The sequence below is a fragment of the Schistocerca piceifrons genome, chromosome 1 (genome assembly GCF_021461385.2).
Source record: "Schistocerca piceifrons isolate TAMUIC-IGC-003096 chromosome 1, iqSchPice1.1, whole genome shotgun sequence".
NCBI lineage: Eukaryota > Metazoa > Arthropoda > Insecta > Orthoptera > Acrididae > Schistocerca > Schistocerca piceifrons.
This window is the reverse complement of record NC_060138.1, coordinates 807,683,022-807,703,606: the sequence shown is the minus strand read 5'-3', so window position 1 is coordinate 807,703,606 and position 20,585 is coordinate 807,683,022.

Below are 20,585 nucleotides of genomic sequence, written 5' to 3'. Positions count from 1 at the left end.
CCTGGAAGGACAGCTCACGAAGCATGGTGTAATAATAATCAAAAGTGTCTCTTTGCCATCTCGTCTTATCCCGACCATACTGAATTAGAGCTCTTCTTATTGCCGGCTTAGTGCACTCGAGCCACCATTGAAGCACGGAGGTATACGTTGGTAGATGGCGTTGACATGTGGCACATACCTCCTCGACTCTCTGACGACATTCGGGGTCCGCCAAAAGGGACGAATTGAGCTTCCATGTCCCGCGGCTTCTCCACACACTTTGCCTAGGGAGTGACAGGGTACAAATGTAAGCCAGATGATCAGTAAATGCCGCAGGCCATCGTTCCGCGTCGACCACCTTATCCTGCAGGGCAACCGAAACATATATTCGATCGAGTCTGCTCGCCGAGTGACTGGTAAAAAAAGTATATCCCTCACGGTTCCTATGATCATGTCCCAGGTGTCGCTCAACTCCAGATCCCAGCATAGCACATGCAATTCACGACAGGTATTGTAATGTGGTGTCTGGTCTTTTTGGGCTAAAACACAATTGAAGTCACCACCTATAATGAAATGATCGAATCTGCCGGTAAATAAGGGCACATTCTCTTCCGAATAATATATCGCACGCGCCCGTCTGTTGTCTGTGCCGGAAGGGGCATAAACATTGAGAATGCGAATTCCATTAACAGTCATCGCCAGTCCTCGTGCCGAAGGTAGATAATCCACTGCTCATCTAACGTCATGTGCACATGTCGACATGAATTAACAACGTAAACAATGTTATTCCAAGTCCAAAATCATCGAAAACGCATGAATAAAATCGATCTCAAAGTCGCACTGTTATAATAACGATCCTGTGTTAGGGTATTAGCTTCATTTTATAGTTCAAAACGTCGTCTTTAGCTGTTAGACAGTAGATTACATTATACTTTGGTGGAATAGCATGCTGAAAAGGGGTTATTCACTATCAAACAGGTAAGAAGTGTGGACTTACACGCTTTCATAGTAGCTCAGATATTATAGGGACTCGATGTTAGTGTACCATTGTACCTAGCAATATGAGACCTTTGCCATCTTCTGCTGATAATGCTAAATCACGCCCTCAGACAATGAAAACTACTCGTCACTTCGATGAAATGTGTACTGAATAGTGGCTGATAACTGTAATTGCCTCTTTGCCCCCCTCACCTCCCCCCCCCCCTCCCGACAAACACACGTAAGCACACTTTCCTGCATTGTGTTTCTTCTCTGCACAAGTTTTGTACTGATTCGTCAATAAATTTTATGTCACAGATGTTCTTACAAGATCAAAAAATCAGGTACACCACTTCCTCCTCATCATCATCATTATCATCATCATCATCATCATCTCATATATATACTACATCATTTTCGCTCGCTCTCTCTCTCTCTTTCTCTCCCTCCCTCCCCATTCTCAGTTCTGCTTTCTTTAATGAGACAAAAGGATTATGATATAGAAGGAACGAAATGACAGCAGTTCCCTACAGTAGCTGACTCCCCAATAGCAGACACTCACTCAGCTGTGAGAACAAAATTTGATAGTCTCAACCTGCCGACTGATCGCTTTGTGTTGTTGGAACAAATCGCAGCTTTCCCAAACAAGCTTCAACATACTTAGTCAGTGTCATAATTAGACTTTCTGACATATGTGCATGTGCTTTGACGCCATCTTCAGGCCGGCCGATGTGACCGAGCGGTTCTAGGCGCTTCAGTCTGGAACCGCGTGACCGCTACGGTCGCAGGTTCGAATCCTGCCTCGGGCATGGATGTGTGTGGTGTCCTTAGGTTAGTTAGGTTTAAGTAGTTCTAAGTTTTAGGGGACTGATGACCTCAGATGTTAAGTCCCATAGTGCTGAGAACCATGTGAACCACTTTTTGCCATCTTCAGGAGTTGTGACTGGAGGTAATGGCGGTTAACATATTGCAGTTGCCAGGGTAAAGACAGTCTGCATATCAAGTGACCAATACCCCATTCAACAGAATCCGGGGATAGTGGGAGAAAACCACAATTTCGCTACAACATGAAGATTATTTATTTGAACTTGTCAGAAGTGGTTGGAAACATTCAGGATTATTCGGAACTTCCTGAGGGATATGAAAGAAGCTGTGCTAAGATGTGTATGCACAATTAATGATACTGATAGTCACTTTGCAAACTGACCATAAATGGATGTGCAATGGAGCAGACACCTGACGTATAACAATCAGTATCTAGAAAGTAACGATAAATTAAGTGCTGATGGACACTGTCCGTGCTCTTGTGGGAATCAGGTAAAGCTGTGAGCAGTTAGGATAATGGACAGTGAACACTACATTTGTAGGCGATTGCTCGTATAAAGTGGAAATCCAGGTAAAAAATTTCCCTTATTTCCCCTGAGTATAATTTACTTCCAAATTAAACCTGAGATCCGCATTTCTTCTAAATTATATAAATAGCTTTATATTTGAAGCTATTACACCCCTACTACTCCCGTACTACTCATTCTTACACGTGTTCCTAAGGATCCTCACAATATGGAATAAGGCATCTGATCAGAAACAAAATTATTCTGCAGTAACGTAGTGTGTGTTATAACCAATTCTTCACTAACCCACGTTCCTACTAATGACGATAAACGAGGTCTCCCTTAACTGAAATGTTATTCAATGGTCTACCTGAAGTTTCAATAGTTAGTTGTTCTGATTTCTTGTTTATTGATATTCAGAGTTAACTGAAAAACTTAAGGTCGCCAGCTCGCTGGACGAGCAACTGTGGTATACTGAAATATTGAAATAATGACAATAGCAGTGTAAGAGCTCGTTTTCTTATTAGCACACGACATTACTGAATATCTCAGTATACATTAACACAGCTGTGAAATGAAAATGGTATAGTGAAAAGAAGGTTCCTTTTCTGGCTGTTAAACAGAGTAGTTGCGCAAAGCACTGGCACTGCACAGTAAATTATCTTTAACAAAAGGATTGCGCCATGCAGAATATCACGACGTTCCTTACCTTAAAGCTTAATTTTGGCTGCCTTCATTATACCTGTATTGAAACTGTTCGCTTTTTGGTCTTATATATTAACTTCGAAAATGGAGCAATAACTGAATATACACTCCTGGAAATGGAAAAAAGAACACATTGACACCGGTGTGTCAGACCCACCATACTTGCTCCGGACACTGCGAGAGGGCTGTACAAGCAATGATCACACGCACGGCACAGCGGACACACCAGGAACCGCGGTGTTGGCCGTCGAATGGCGCTAGCTGCGCAGCATTTGTGCACCGCCGCCGTCAGTGTCAGCCAGTTTGCCGTGGCATACGGAGCTCCATCGCAGTCTTTAACACTGGTAGCATGCCGCGACAGCGTGGACGTGAACCGTATGTGCAGTTGACGGACTTTGAGCGAGGGCGTATAGTGGGCATGCGGGAGGCCGGGTGGACGTACCGCCGAATTGCTCAACACGTGGGGCGTGAGGTCTCCACAGTACATCGATGTTGTCGCCAGTGGTTGGCGGAAGGTACACGTGCCCGTCGACCTGGGACCGGACCGCAGCGACGCACGGATGCACGCCAAGACCGTAGGATCCTACGCAGTGCCGTAGGGGACCGCACCGCCATTTCCCAGCAAATTAGGGACACTGTTGCTCCTGGGGTATCGGCGAGGACCATTCGCAACTGTCTCCGTGAAGCTGGGCTACGGTCCCGCACACCGTTAGGCCGTCTCCCGCTCACGCCCCAACATCGTGCAGCCCGCCTCCAGTGGTGTCGCGACAGGCGTGAATGGAGGGACGAATGGAGACGTGTCGTCTTCAACGATGAGAGTCGCTTCTGCCTTGGTGCCAATGATGGTCGTATGCGTGTTTGGCGCCGTGCAGGTGAGCGCCACAATCAGGACTGCATACAACCGAGGCACACAGGGCCAACACCCGGCATCATGGTGTGGGGAGCGATCTCCTACACTGGCCGTACACCACTGGTGATCTTCGAGGGGACACTGAATAGTGCACGGTACATCCAAACCGTCATCGAACCCATCGTTCTACCATTCCTAGACCGGCAAGGGAACTTGCTGTTCCAACAGGACAATGCACGTCCGCATGTATCCCGTGCCACCCAACGTGCTCTAGAAGGTGTAAGTCAACTACCCTGGCCAGCAAGATCTCCGGATCTGTCCCCCATTGAGCATGTTTGGGACTGGATGAAGCGTCGTCTCACGCGGTCTGCACGTCCAGCACGAACGCTGGTCCAACTGAGGCGCCAGGTGGAAATGGCATGGCAAGCCGTTCCACAGGACTACATCCAGCATCTCTACGATCGTCTCCATGGGAGAATAGCAGCCTGCATTGCTGCGAAAGATGGATATACACTGTACTAGTGCCACATTGTTTATGCTCTGTCGCCTGTGTCTATGTGGCTGTGGTTCTGTCAGTGTGATCATGTGATGTATCTGACCCCAGGAATGTGTCAATAAAGTTTCCCCTTCCTGGGACAATGAATTCACGGTGTTCTTATTTCAATTTCCAGGAGTGTATTTTCCGGTGTAGTGATTTTAGCAATCAATGTAGCGTAATGCTCACTGCAATAAATAAGGCGTTAATTTCGTTAATCAGTAACAAACAATGTAAACGCAAACATTTTCATTCATATTCTGACAATTGAAAGGTAATACCATTTCTATTTAAAAAGTACTGTTCAATAAAATCCTGAAAGCTATCACTGAAAACGATTGTTAAAATAATTTAAACTGCACATGACCAGTTACTTTTGTTAAATACTTTTGAAATAAGAAACTTCCTGGCAGATTAAAACTGTGTGCCCGACCGAGAGTCGAACTCGGGTCGGGCACACAGTTTTAATCAGCCAGGAAGTTTCATATCAGCGCACACTCCGCTGCAGAGTGAAAATCTCATTATGGAAACTTTAGGAATAGTTTATCCAAGAAATTAATGCTATTACCGCCTGGTTTAAGAAAAGATAGATACCACTGTCATTATAATTTAACTGTTGTTCAACTGTGAGCAGTTAACGTAAAGCATTGAAAAAGTTTTGACTGTTTCAAACTGATAAATGTTATTAGATTACTGTTCACTTCTTTAAATAAGTGTTCCTTAATACAACGCTGAATTTCACTTAAGGAAAGGAAGGATCTTGTCATGGTAAAAGTTCCGTTTGAAACATAATTACGATCACAATGAAAAACTGTAATTTCGTAACCATCCTGTTCTAAACGCTGGAATCTCTGTACAAACTCGTACGATATGCTGGTTAGACCTTACTTTCCGCTGAATCTTCTTAGCTGCTTCGGAGGATAACATTATGTAACAAATGGTATAGGCCCTTCCAGGTGTCGATGCAAAAAATACAGAATGGGGCCCACAGTACGTTTTGTCGTCAGTTAAGTTCTTGACGTTTTGTACTGTGCCCACGTAATTCTAAATACTGCCTGTCCATACAAGATGATCTCACTGCGGCATCATAAACGCAAACAGATGCCAACACACGTTGACTGTGTTACATTTTACGTCTGAACGAGAAGCAGTCTAGTAGCACAATGCAATGGCTGCCTTTCCAGCAACTACTTCGCGCACAAGCGGGCCCACAGACGTTAACGAAGTCTACCGATCGCTCCTCTTAGAGATAATGTCAGACTCTCGGCTATTCCAGTGTGTCTACATACAACACTTTAAACACTTATCATTAGTGTATTGACACATAGCTGACTGAATTGAATAACATTAATAACAATGTTCACAGCATGAACATTACACAAAAAATATGTACAGTCTAACCATATACCAAAACCAAAAATCGATGATCCACTGTGTTATGGTGTTACAAGGCAGAAACTGTATTTTCAAGATTTTGAGCTTCCATCTCTGTCTTGTACCACCACTGCGTTTGTAAATGTTTCGTTTCTGTCCTGTTCCACCACCAAGATATTTGGCTGTGTTGTCATGACAGCGAGTATTACCGAAACTCTCCTACTGTATTGCGAAAATAAGTACTGTAAATGTTTTGTCGCAATGTAAAATTCGTCCAAACAAGTTCTTCAAATGGCTCTGAGCACTATAGGACTTAACAGCTGTGGTCATCAGTCCCCTAGAACTTAGAACTACTTAAACCTAACTAGCCTAAGGACATTACACACATCCATGCCCGAGGCAGGATTCGAACCTGCGACCGTAGCAGTCGCACGGTTCCGGACTGCGCGCCTAGAACCGCGAGACCACCGCGGCCGGCAAGTTCTTCCTTTCTTCCAAACATTGTGTTTAGTGAGATGTCTCCTGTTTTAGCTGTGTTTTGTATGTTTCTTTGCATTGCTCATTTAGATTAGATTTTGGTTTTATGAAGTAGTTGTTTTCAAGAAATACGGTCTGTCAACGATCCATAGAACCTTAGTACTATAGCCCTCCTCGGTAAATACTGATGCAATCCTCGAAAATTTGTTTTGTACTTGGTCTCTAGTGCATTCAGTTAAAATGCAAATACAAAGATGTATTAGTCTTTTAATAATACAATTTATATGTTCTAGGGTAGAACAAGAATTTTCTTCGTCCACCATAAAATGCTGCTTGCTAGGATGAAGGCATTAACGGAAACTTCTAAAAACGCTAGGTGATGTCAGTCCGCTCTGTGAAACAGCAATAACATATACTCAGACTGAAAAGGTTCCACCCTTCATTTGATTTAGTTGTGAAAATACCTTATCGCATTCCGCACAGTCGGCAGTACTACTTAAACTACAAGTTTGTGGCATAAACATTGCGTGTACAGGCGTGTTTCCATTCATGCCTATGTGCCCTCGCAGTGTGTGTGTGAGTGTACGCGTATGCGCGTGTGCGTGCGCGCCTGTGCGCGTGTGCGTTCGCAATGTGCGCGTGCGTATGTGCGCGTGCGTGTGTGCGTGAGCACGGATGCGCGTGTGCACTCGCAGTGTGCGTGTGTGCGCGTGTGCGCTCGCAGTGTGCGTGTGTGCGCGTGTACGCTCGCAGTGTGCACGTGTGCGCTTGCAGTGTGCGCGTGCGCGTGCGCGCATCTGTTCGCGTGCGCGCCTGTGCGCGTGTGCGCTCGCAATGTGCGCGTGTGTGTGTGCGCGTGCGTGTGTGCGCGTGAGTGTGCGCGTGAGCGCGGATGCGCGTGTGCACTCGCCGTGTGCGTGTGTGCGCGTGTGCGCTCGCTGTGTGCGCGTGTGCGCGCGTGCGCAGTGTGTGCGTGCGCGTGCTGACTGTCTAGATATTACAGTTTTATAATTTCACCCTTTAAGTAATTTTTTGGATTAATGGTTTAGAATATGGCACAGAGTACTAACAAGGGGAGGACACGACATTGGGATCACGGAATAACTTCAAACTTTGTATACTGTTAGTACGCCATAGAAATACATAATATGCTAGAAGTAAGGCACACTACTCCAACAATTCCGTGAAAATCGTAGGAGAAGTTTTACGTGTCTATTACGCAACTCATATATCTGTGTGTATATGCGTGCTGTAAGAAGTCATTGTAGTGAGTTGTTTAGCCTTCACGATTTATCAGAGGGTCGTGGGCGAGGCGACGGTTCGAATCCCGCTAACATTCAAGTTAGAATCTATATGTTCTCATCACCGGTCACTTTACTTAATTCATATGACATTTGAGAGGTATATAATAAAAAGACATGTGCATTTTCATGAAGTTGCGGTGAATTACGTATGTTATTTGACTATTTACTATTTGCAATTAAATTTTCAAGGACGAGGGACAGTCTTGGAAAGACCAAGTCAGACCTCGATAAAGAATGATCCGAATGACGTTATTCACTATCAGTAATACAGGGTATCCGGAAAGATTTTCCCTGATTACATAAATTGATAACTCAGGCTAGAAGTAAGATACAAATATGAAACTGGTGTCTAATTGCTTACAAACTATCAAAGTTTTTTTCACACATCAGTAAACTTCCACATGAGCACCGTTGGTAGCACATACACATCTAGGCGATATTCAATTTCCGTCCACACATTAGCCAACATCACTGGGGGGATCGATTCAACGACTGTGGTTATCCGTTGCCGCAGGGTTTCAAGATCTGGTACACGTGTTCGGTAGCCCTCGTCCTTGACATAACCCCATAAAAAGAAGTCTAATGGGGTTATCTCAGAAGAGCGTGGAGGGCAAACCGTTGACCCATTACGACCAGTCCATCACCCAGGAAAGGTCATATCGAGATAGGCACGGACGTCCAAACCCCAATGAGGCGATGTACCGTCGTGCTGAAACAAGACTTCGGGGTGATACTGAAGCAGCTGAGGAACGGCATACACTTGCAACATGTCCAGATACACTGCAGATGTGATGGTAGCCTCAGCGAAGAAGAATGGCCCGATAATTCGATCGTGCAATGCCGCGCACCAAACATTCACCTTTGCACTGCATCTGGTGCACTCCATGACCTCGCCAGGGGGTTATGAACCCAAAATGCGCACATTATGGCGATTCACTACTCCACTGACAAAAAAGGTCGCTTCGTCGGAAAAGGCAATTCGTCTGAGATAACCATCATCGTCCTCAATACGTGATAGCATTTCGACCGCAAAGTCATATCGACGTGTACTGTCATTGGGCAACAAGGCCTGAACGATTTTCACTTTGTATGCACGAAACAATAAACGTTTGTGTAAAATGTCATGGAGAGAGCTTTTTGGCATCTGTAATTCACGTGAGGCCCTGCGTATCGATTTCTTCGGACTTCGCAGAAAAGACTGCCTTACAGCTTCCACCCTGTCTGCTGAGGTTCTTGGTCGACCAGACCTCGGAGGGTCAGCAACCGATCCTGTGTTCTTGAACTTCTCGTACCAGGCTTTAATGCTCTTGACATCAGGTGGATTCCTCCCAAATGTTGTCTGGAAGTGTCTCTGTGCTGTGGTTGGTGATCGTGTCTCATGGAACCACAGGACGCACTGTGCCTTCTTTTAATTGGTTAACATGGCTTCTTGGGCACTGCACCTCGTCCATTACTAACGTACTGCGAACATAAAACAGAAAAAAAGCTTTGGTAGTTGTAAACAATTCGACACAAGTTTCATATTTGTATGTTACTTCTAGCCTGAGTTATCAAATTATGTAATCAGGGAAAATCTTTCCGGACACCCTGTATAGTAAGTGACAGTGTGCCACGCCATAAGAGTAATGTACAATTACTCGTCTGATGTGCTCTCGGCATCACACGTTGCAGAATCTTATTTGTCGTACAGACATGGAAACCTTAAATTGAAACTTCATGGAAATACCTAATGCGAATATACATGCATTTTTCATTACCTCTCAAATATCATACGAGTTAAATAATATGAACAGCGATGAAAAAATAGATTAATAATTAAGTTTGAATAGGAGTGAAACCGACACCTCAAACACGTTGTCTTGCAAAACTTGAACGCTAAGACCATGATCCCCACGAAGTCTAACGTCCGGTACCTTCGAACAGATACATCATTTACGTAACTAACGCGTAAAACTTCACTTGAAATTTTCTCAGAATTGGCAGAGTTGTGCACCTTACTACTAGCATATTATGTTGTTTTAATGGCCTACTAAAGAAGTACAAAGTTTGAAGTAAAACCGTGACATCAACGTTGTGGCCTCACCTTGTAGGATCGTTCGGATACTTTTGACCACAGCCAGGGGGAGCGACATCACAGTGACTGCATTCGCACAACACATACAGCGCCAACTCACGGCCTTATTGCGTGGGGTGCTATTGGGCACAACCCCAAATCACAGTTGGTGCGTGTCCAGGGCACTGCGACCAGAGTGAATGACATCCTGCAAGCCGTAGCGATCCTCTTTCTGCAGAACACCCAAGAAGTCATTTTTCAGCCAGACAATGCACGACCACATGTTGCTGGACGAGCACGGGTCTTTTTGGTGACACAGGATGTCAACCTTTTGACCTAGGCCACCAGGTCACCAGACATGTCGCCAATGCAAAATGTGTGGGATATGGTGAAACGACGGGTGCAGCGCTGTGTCCCAGTGCCAACACTACCGATGAACTTTGGAACCGGGTGAATGCAGCATAGATGGCTGTACCACGGGACGCTATTCGCGTTATGCGCGTTCATGCCATCACGCATGGAACAAGCTATCAGAGACGATGGAGGACACTGTGCCTACTGGGCAACATGACACATGCTGAACCTAGGTGACTGAAATGCTAATCATTTCTGCAGAACATACTGGTGTACATGTCCTGTGAACATGAACGTCATATCCCTAGGATTTTAAGGTGTTTTTTTCTTTCTTTCTGAACATAACTGTAGATGACGCACAAGCACTTCGACGGAAAGAATGGCAACAATAAGAATAATAAAAGTTTGGAAGGGAAGTCAAACTGAGCAAAGGAGGGAAGGTTGAAAGTTTTATGAATTGTATATAACGGTAAAACTAGCAAAACGAAGGCAACGTTATAGAAATGGAGAGGAGGTGATGAAGATGAGACAGAAAAAGTCCGAAGTCGATGCATTCTACCAGGAGCATACGACATTCCGTCAGAGTTGCTGAGAAACCTGGGAGAACGTACCATGACAACACTGTTCCACATGGCATTCGAGATAAGGAAATGGACAAAATATCCTCAGACTTCAAAAACGTAGCAGTAATTCCAGTTCAAAGAAAGACGAGTGATGACAGGTCAGAATATTATGCAACCATCTGATCGAAAGTCATATCTGAAAAACACTCACATTGATTATTTACGGAACAACGGACAAAAATTGGTAAAAGCTGACAGGGTGGAGAATCATTTTACGCTCGAAGGAATTCTATTAACAAGGCAATGTCGACTCTACGACATACGTCAGAGAAGTTCTTGATTAACACAAGAAAACACATCCATCAACCAAAAACGGGACACCATGACATATGACAACCAACTCACACACAAAATTAGTAACATCTTCATAAAGCATTAAATTAATGTAGCCTTCAAGACAAATAGTACAATATATAAGAAACTAACCCTGTGGCAGAAGAGAAAGATAAATACAACAGCTCAGGAATATATGAATTGACATATAATAGCTGCAGCTCTAAATATATTTGGATGACTGCAAGAAATTTTAACATGAGGTACGAATAACATAACGGCACTGAAGAGCAAATGCACTCACTCCACGTATGTAGAACACTTAATAAAAGAAAATCACCTTCTCACTTGAATAAACACATACATAATAATGTTATGCTCTAACGACAACACAAACGGAATGCTCATTATACAGGAAGAATATTCCATGCAGAAGGCCATAAACTAGAATGAAAATATTCCTAATAAGCAAATCAGCAAGAATTGAAGACGTAAATTCAAACAGTCTCCCATGAAAATATTAATAATTACCCCCTCCCCCCCACCCCCCCACCCCCCACACACACAGGGCCACGCCACTCAAATTTCTTCCAATATACCTCAACATTCCACCTCTCCCTCCTGTTCTAGAGGCGCGTAATGGGGCCGCTTAGGGATATGGCAGCAAGAGAGGGGAAGAAAACCAATCTGCACTCCGTGTGCATACCGGTGGGAGTCATTTCAGATGTGGAACGGGTCCTTCCGTATGCCATGAAGGGTACAGGGTGCACCCATCTGCAGTTGGTCGCTCATGTCGGCACCAATGATGTGTGTCGCTATCTGAATTGGTAGACTCCCAGTCTCGCTATCGGGATGAAAGCAGAGCTCACCATCTGCAGCATCGTCGACAGGACTGACTGCGGACCTTTGGTACAGAGCCGAGTGGAGGGTCTGAATCAGAGGCTGTGACGATTCTGTGACCGTGCGGGCTGCAGATTCCTAGACTTGTCCCATAGGGTGGTTGGATTTCGGGTTCCGCTGGATAGGTCAGGAGTCCACTACACACAGGAGACGGCTACACGGTAGCAGGGGTTGTGTGGCGTGGACTGGGCGGTTTTTTTAGGTTAGATGGCCTCGGGCAACAGCCTCAAAGGTTGCGGGGCAAAGTCAGTACATGCGGGGACCAAGCAGCAATCGGTATTGTAATTGTAAACTGTCGAAGCTGTGTTGGTAAAGTACCGGAACTTCAAGCGTTGATAGAAGGCACCGAAGCTGAAATTGTTATAGGTACAGAAAGCTGGCTGAAGCCAGAGATAAACTCTGCCGAAATTTTTGCAAAGACACAGACGGTGTTTAGAAAGGATAGATTGCATGCAACCGGTGGTGGCGTGTTTGTAGCTGTTAGTAGTAGTTTATCCTGTAGTGAAATAGAAGTGGATAGTTACTGTGAATTATTATTGGTGGAGGTTATACCCAACAACCGAGCTAAGTTAATAATTGGCTCCTTTCACCGACCTCCCGACTCAGCAGCCTTAGTGGCAGAACAACGGAAAGAAAATTTTGAATACATTTCACATAAATTTCCTCAGCATGTTATAGTCCAAGGTGGAGATTTCTATTTACCAGATATAGAATGGGACACTCAAATGTTTAGGACGGGTGGTAGGTATAGAGCATCGAGTGACATTATTCTGAGTGCACTATACGAAAATTACCTGCAGCAATTAAACAGAGAACCGACTCGTAGGGATAACATCTTGGACCTACTGATTACAGACCCGAACTTTTCGATTCTGTAAGCGCAGAAAAGGGAATCAGTGATCATAAAGCCGCTGCAGCATCCATGAATATAGAAGTATATAGGAATATAAAAAAAGGGAGGAAGTTTTATCTGTTTAGCAAGAGTAATAGGAGGCAGATTTCAGACTACCTAACAGATCAAAACGAAAATTTCTGTTCTGACACTGACAATGTTGAGTGTTTAAGGATAAAGTTCAAGGCAACCGTAAAATGCGATTTAGACTGGTACGTGCTGAGTAAAACTGTGAGGGACGGGAAAAACCCACCGTGTTTCAACAACAACGTTAGGGAACTACCGCGAAAGCAAAGAGAGCTTCACCGCAAATTTAAACGCAGCCAAAACCTCTCAGACAAACAGAAGCTAAACGATGTCAGAGTTAGCGTAAGGAGGGCTATGCGTGAAGCGTTCAGTGAATTCGAAAGTAAAATTCTATGTACCAACTTGTCAGAAAATCCTCTGAAGTTCTGCTCTTACGTTAAATCATTAAGTGGATCGAAACAGTATACCCAGACACTCCTTTTTCCAAAGCTGTTTCACAGAGGAAGACCGCACTGCAGTTCCTTCTCTAAATCCTCGCACAAACGAAAAAATAGCTGACATCGAAATAAGTGTCCAAGGAATAGAAAAGCAACTGAAATCACTCTACAGAGGAAAGTCCACTGCACATGACGGGATACCAATTAGATTCTACACAGAGTACGCGAAAGAACTTGCCTCACTTCTAAAAGCCGTGTACTGCAAGTCTCTAGAGGAACGGAAGGTCCCAAATTATTGGAAAGGAGCACAGGTAGTTCCAGTTTTCAAGAAGGGTTGTCGAGCAGATGCGCAAAATTATAGGCCTATATCTCTGACATCTATCTGTTGTAGAATTTTAGAATATGTTTTCTGATGGCGTATCATGTCATTTGTGGAAACCCAGAACATACTCTGTAGGAATCAACATGGATTCCGGAAACAGCGATCTTGTGAGATCCAACTCGCTTTGTTTGTTCATCAGACTCCGAAAATAGTAGGTACAGGCTCCCAGGTAGATGCGATTTTCCTTGACTTCCGGAAGGCGTTCTATACAGTTCCGCACTATCGCCTGATAAACAAAGTAAGAGCCTACGGAATATCAGACCAGATGGCTGGATTGAAGAGTATTTAGCAAACAGAACACAGCATGTTGTTATCAATGGAGAGACGTCTACAAACGTTAAAGTAACCTCTGGGGTGCCACGGGCGAGTGGAATGGGACCAATGCTTTTCCCAATATATATAAATGACCTAGTAGATAGTGTCGGAAGTTCCATGCGGCTTTTCGCTGATGATGCTGTAGCATACAGAGAAGTTGCAGCATTATAAAATTGTAGAGAAATGCAGGAAGATCTGCAGCGGATAGGCACTTGGTGCAGGGAGTGGCAGCTGACCCTTAACATAGACAAATGTAATGTATTGCGAATACATAGAAAGAAGGATACTTTATTGTATGATTATATGATAGCGGAACAAACACTGGTAGCAGATACTTCTGTGAAATATCTGCGAGTATGCGTACGGAACGATTTGAAGAGGAATGATCATATAAAATTAATTGCTGGTAAGGCGGGTGCCAGGTTGAGATTCATTGGGAGAGTCCGTAGAAAATGTAGTCCATCAACAAAGGACTGGCTTACAAAACACTCGATCGACCTGTACTTGAGAATTGCTCATCAGTGTGGTCTCCGTACCATGGCGGGTTGATAGAGGAGGTAGAGAAAATCCAAAGATGAGCGGCGCGTTTCGTCACAGTGTTATTTGGTAACCGTGATAGCATTACGGAGATGTTCAACAAACTCAAGTGGCAGACTCTGCAAGAGAGACGCTCTGCATCGCGGTGTAGCTTGCTGTCCAGGTTTCGAGATGGTGCGTTCCTGGATGAGGTATCGAATATATTGCTTCGCCCTACTTATACCTCTCGAGGAGATCACGAACGTAAAATTAGAGAGATTAGAGCGCGCACGGAGGCTTTCCGGCAGTCGTTCTTCTCGAGAACCATACGCGACTGGAACAGGAAAGGGAGGTAATGACAGTGGCACGTAAAGTGCCCTCCACCACACACCGTTGGGTGGCTTGTGGAGTATAAATGTAGATGTAGATGTAGAGCTCCCACGGTCCTCCTAGCAGTCATGTGACTATGTACTCCAAGCATGCGTAATATACTATAGTACAGGTTATCTACAAAAAATATTTACGGGACGAAACATGTCTAAGTGCGTTTAGCACATACAGAACACAAAAATGGTTGCATGAACGGCACTCAAAATGAATATAAATAGAAAACACAACCGTACAGTTATAAATAGATATAGCTAGATTTAAAGGAATTGCCAAGGAATCACAGCAAATTTTACGTGAAAACATATGTTATTAAGTAATTTTATTTGAATTATAGACCAGTGAGGATGCCTGACATGACTAGGCGCAAGACGTCTGGTACACAAGAATAATTGCAGTTTTAAATATTGCTGTTTCTCAGCAACCATATATTAGTTTCAGCATAGTAATCATACAGCCGACCGGTTGGCTATGTAATTCCTATGTTGACACAAGAATAAATTTCAGTAGCAAAAGATGGAAGTTTTCCTATCTTTATGATAAAACGTTATAGAAGTTAGCTACCTAGGAATATGGCTGCAGATATTATCAATATTGACGAAAGTTTTTGACAAAGTTGAGTGAAATACTTTTTGAAAATCTGAAGTCAGCTGAGATATAATACAAGGAGCGAAAATTTAATTACAGGTCATTCAAAAACAAGATTGCCATTATAATAGACGTAAAAATATTATGTTGATTAACATCCTGAATGGAACATTGTTGTCTATAGTTACTGCTTATTTGGAATAGCACGCCTTGCAGCCGAAGACATACGTTTTGCTAATTAATACTGTTATTGATTTAGCGCTTTTTTTTTTTTTTTTTTTTTTTTTACGAAACTACGCTTCCTGTTTCCCGATGGGCAAGAAAGCGAATCAAGACTGGCTAAGTAAGTGTTTAGTTACAGACGTAGATAATAAATATGTAAGACACTGCACAAAAGTGTTATTTTCAGAATTACTTTATCGTTCGTCTGCTTCATTCTACACAGTTTATAGCAAATCCATCAACAATCAAACATTGCATAATACAGCTCAGAGTACACCACCACATGTTGTGAACTGGTCTGCGGATTAACAGGAAGTGGACGACAAACGGTAATGGCAGACTTAACTGTTCCTAGCCGTGAAGGTTTCAGTATTATTTACATAGGCTCCTTATCTAGCCGATGGCAGCGAGCTCGATACGGTTAGTTGCTATACTATCGCTTGCTCGGATTATGCTGCTTAATGCGTGCCGATATTAGCCGTGAAGTTGCAGGTTTAGTAGGGAGACAAACTTTGGTCATCAGGTCGGGACGTTGTGGCTGTGGATATTGCCGCCGCTCCAGGCCTGAGAGACTGGCGAGGCAGCTCTGCGTTCACGTTCGTTGTCGTCAATAATTATGTTCCCTCCAGCAAGTGCGGATCCGCAGTTAAAGCAAAGCACACTGATGGGAAAGGCGATAAACAAGAGAAGTGAATGAAGACGCTGTAGAGCGCACTGAAGTTTAACTGTGTGTTGTTATGTAGATTCTAACTGTTCGCCTCAATCCCTGTTGTGATTTGTCAGTACCTCTACACAAACTTGGAATAATTGATAACACTCACTAACAAACAATTCCTACTACATATTTAGGATTACTCCCACACTTTTATTTTAACTATAATTTAGCTGTCGCTACTACAAGTTACTTTAAAATGTAGCAGTAGGTACACTATTAAACATTCAAGAAAAAGTAGATTAAACGTCATGGTAGAATATTCTTTTCAAAGCATTGATTTAGTCGCTATTTTTCTTGCAGGAGTGCTGTAATTGTAGAACACATTTCGGCCGGCCCTACAGATGTGTTTCCAGATATATTTGTCCAAGTTAAAGTCGATATGCAGTTGCGAGGAGTAGAATGTATTATATTTAGATGTTTTACAAGAAACTGAGCATCAAAAAAAAAGTTCGTTTTTCGGTAAATCTTCTCGGAGAGCAGATAAAAAGTTTATTGTACATACGTACGCGGTCAGTCCCGTTAGTAAACCATCTGAGAAAACACATAGTCAGTGGAACAAGAGATAATAAAGACGTCCCGAAGGTAGCTTACCGATGTAATTCAATGATTAGTATTACTAACTGGTGTTATATAGTTCCTGGTAGATCCAGTACACAATAAACTCCCATCGTCTCCCGTACTAGTCTCCATGTTTGGTGGCAACACCTGTTGTGGTGGATGACTATCACATACCACTGCCACAACATCGGTTACTACCAATCAGGCACACCGGGATACTTGACCTCCTACAGGTGGCGCACTTGATTTATAGCAACAGAACGTCTTTATACAGCAAACTTAGGCACAAAACAATACTTGCCACCATGAATAAACTTCTTTGTTAGTGAAAACTAGGCCCTGTCCTTATTAAGAGGGACTGGAAATTCATCTTAATCACCACTGATTCGAAAACGTCGGAACTTGACAGCAGACGGTAAAAATAGACATCATGTCCGCATTCTAAGAAGGGATCCAAATAGAAGGAATGAAGATATCCTGCCAGATCGGAGTGGGCACCAAGACGTGGGTCTCTTCAGCAGTTTCACGTCGAAAAGGTTAAAAAAAAAATTAAAAAATGTTGGTTTCCGACTGCATTCAATCCATTAACAGATATATCAACTAAGTTGTCATATTGTTGAACATACATAGTCAAATAAGGGTCATTCCATATCAATTCATTTAAGCTTTCCTATTCGATCACGTCAGATTTCGTTGAAATTTTATGTGAACATTCACTCATCTCCCCAATGAACATACAGTCACTTGTTTTGACTCCATGCGCGGCTATGCGCTGAGGGTGCGTGATTTTCTGGCTTTTTTGAATCGTTGTATCTCAGAAAATACTTCGCTAAAAGAAATGAAATTCGTCATCTCGTGCACCTTCGCCCGTTCTCTTGAATTAATAACGAAAAAAGAATTTTACGAGCGATATTAGGCCAGAAAACTGTAGGCAAACTCGTCCCAAAAAATGAGCACACTAAAAAATTTCAAAATTTGGCTTTTTATATCTCGAGGACTTGAAGCATGACGAACGTGATACTTGGCATGTAGTAACCTAAAACACACGGAACACACGGTTCTCAGACCTAAAGTGTGATTTGTAAACTACTTTCCAACACCGAATAATTTAAGTACAAAGTTGAGTGAAATTTCGGCGCTAAAACGGCGGAACGAAAAATAAAAGTGAATTTCGGATTCTTAGATCTCGTAAACACATGATGAACATGAAACTTTGTATGCATATCTCGGTAGCACACTAATGTAAAACACAAAATTTCATTCATCCACTGTTTTATAATCCACAAATACGTTGAAAAGGTGACGATTTTTGTGAAAAGGTGAACTGGGGTATATTCGATAATTCTGTCACAAATGCTGTTTTCTGTTAAAGCTTCAAAACCAGTCACACTCGAAACAACGTAATATATGCTCCCCCAGAACAATGAGTTCAGTGTACGACATGGACTAGCAATTCCACATAAATCGAGACAAAGTAGCGGAAAAATCGCGCTGCAAAAAAGTTTTAACTTTGGTCTTCTTATATCTCGTTGATTAAAGGGAACATAAACTGAAAATGTGCACACAAGTTAGCAACAAAAGATTCTCCAGTATAAAATGTCATTTATGCATTGCTTCCCAAATTTCTTCAAAGTCATTTCAAACTTTATTTTCGTCATACTTAAAAAAAATTAGTTTTCCATAATTGATTCCAAAATAATCGCAGTTGGAAAGTGAATGTATTTAAGCAGATCGAAAATCATGTTCGATTTTCTAGTGTGCTCAAGCAAATACCAGAAAATAACTGACAAATCTGAGAAAATGTACCAAGGAAACGGCTACATTGCCGCAACCTGTTGTCTGTGGTAAGTGGTTTTTATTTTTAAACTGACAAATAGTATCTCATTGTACTGCGTTGGTCCATGGCGATTTTGTCACTACCGGTAAAAGAAGATGAAACGCAATCCCATCGCCATAGGGGTTATATCTCGTTGATTAAAGGGAAGATAAACTGAAAATGTGCACACAACAAGTTAGCAACATAAGATTATCCAGTATAAGATGTCATTTATGCATTGCTTCCCAAATTTCGGGGTCGGTTTATTCACACAGGTCCCCAAGCCTGTGTTGTTCTGTTCTTTCTTTTAGGCTCCAAAGCCGTGATGGTCTCTGCTCACAACGTTATCTGCTAAGTACCTTACCTCTGAGTTTGAAATCTGTAGAAGTATCTCATATAGGGGGCAAGTTAAAAGTAATTTCAGTTACGATTTTGAGCTTCTCAACATTTAAGTTTGCATTTTCCGAAATTTTTCAACCACTTTCTGCGTTTTATTTTCTGGAAATCGGTACTGTCGTCAAATGATGATTTTGAAGGAAAAGAGAACGATAAGATGAGGTGTTGTGCTGGTACTCGACATGCATCCTGTTTTTCCGGTCAATAAAATAAATGAGCCGGACCTTGACGATGTATAAACTTTATCAGTCTTTCACTTCGTTCCGTTCATACGTTAATAATGTTACTGATCCACCATTCATCATCATACCGTGTGTTCCGTGTGCTCCGTGTGTTTTAGGTTACTACATGCCAAGTATCACGTTCGTCATGCTTCAAGTCCTCGAGATATAAGAAGCCAAATTTTGAAATTTTACATTTACTATTCCGTCAGTTTCAGACTTACCATGGACCCTCCAGATAATCCGGCAAAAAATTTATTGTGTTATTAGAAACTTCGCTGAAACGAACCGAGCTCGAGCCAGGTGGTATAAACCGATGATCTTCTCTCATATAGGCAATCCTGCTGCTTTTTTTCCATCTTTCTTGAAACTTCTTGTTCACTTAGATTTCTTGATTTTTGGTCGCGAAATTTAAACAGATCTCTTGGCTTCCGTATTTGATTAGTAGTGAGCCTTTGTAGGCTTGCGCGAGTAGCCAATCACTTGGTTGCATCCGCAAACCCATCACACTGTGACTTTCCGTGGATGACGCCACAAAATTTCCACTCCGTATCAAATGTTTAAATCATTTTTATAGCCACAAAAGTTGACAAAATCTATATAATTTTTATACTGTACAGCTGACATCACTAAAAGATATACAGTATGATTCAAAAGTAACTGTACACACTTCATGATTATAATGTATGTATGAAAATAAGAGTAAAACGTTAAATAAAGTTTTGTCTAAAACTTCTTTATTTCAGAGTAATGCAGTATGGTAGGAATCACAAGAGCAACGTAAACAACACAAAGTTAATTCTTTTGAGAAAGCAACGACACTACGGGACCCGAACTTCAACTCAGGTACATACTGTACAATTACCCCAGAACATACTCCAAATGATTTCCACTTTGATGAAGACAGTGACGTGTTCGATTTCTTTCCGCTCTCGGAATGCTGCTGATTCCATTGATCTCATTCCTCATAGATGCACAGCTATTTGCGGTTCAATGCTGTAGTTGTGCTGCATTCTCAACTGCAACACCCTGCATGAGCTCCATGAGACGGCCCGAAAAGTACAAATTCAGGGGATTAATATCTGAAGATGTAGCAGGACAAGCAACTGACCGTGCACGACCTATCAACTTATCGTGATAAGCTGCTTTGAGAAAATCTCTTCTCTCCCGACTCAAATGTTCAGAGGCACCGTCGACAAAGCACATAATCCGATATGTAGGTGAACACGAAATGCCAAATCCCCGTACTGGTCCATTATGTAATGCTTACCACAAATGACATTACACATCATAACTTGGAATTAAAGCAGTTTCGGACAAAACTTTATTCAACATTTTTCCTTTATTTTTGATTCATACATTACACCCACGAATTGT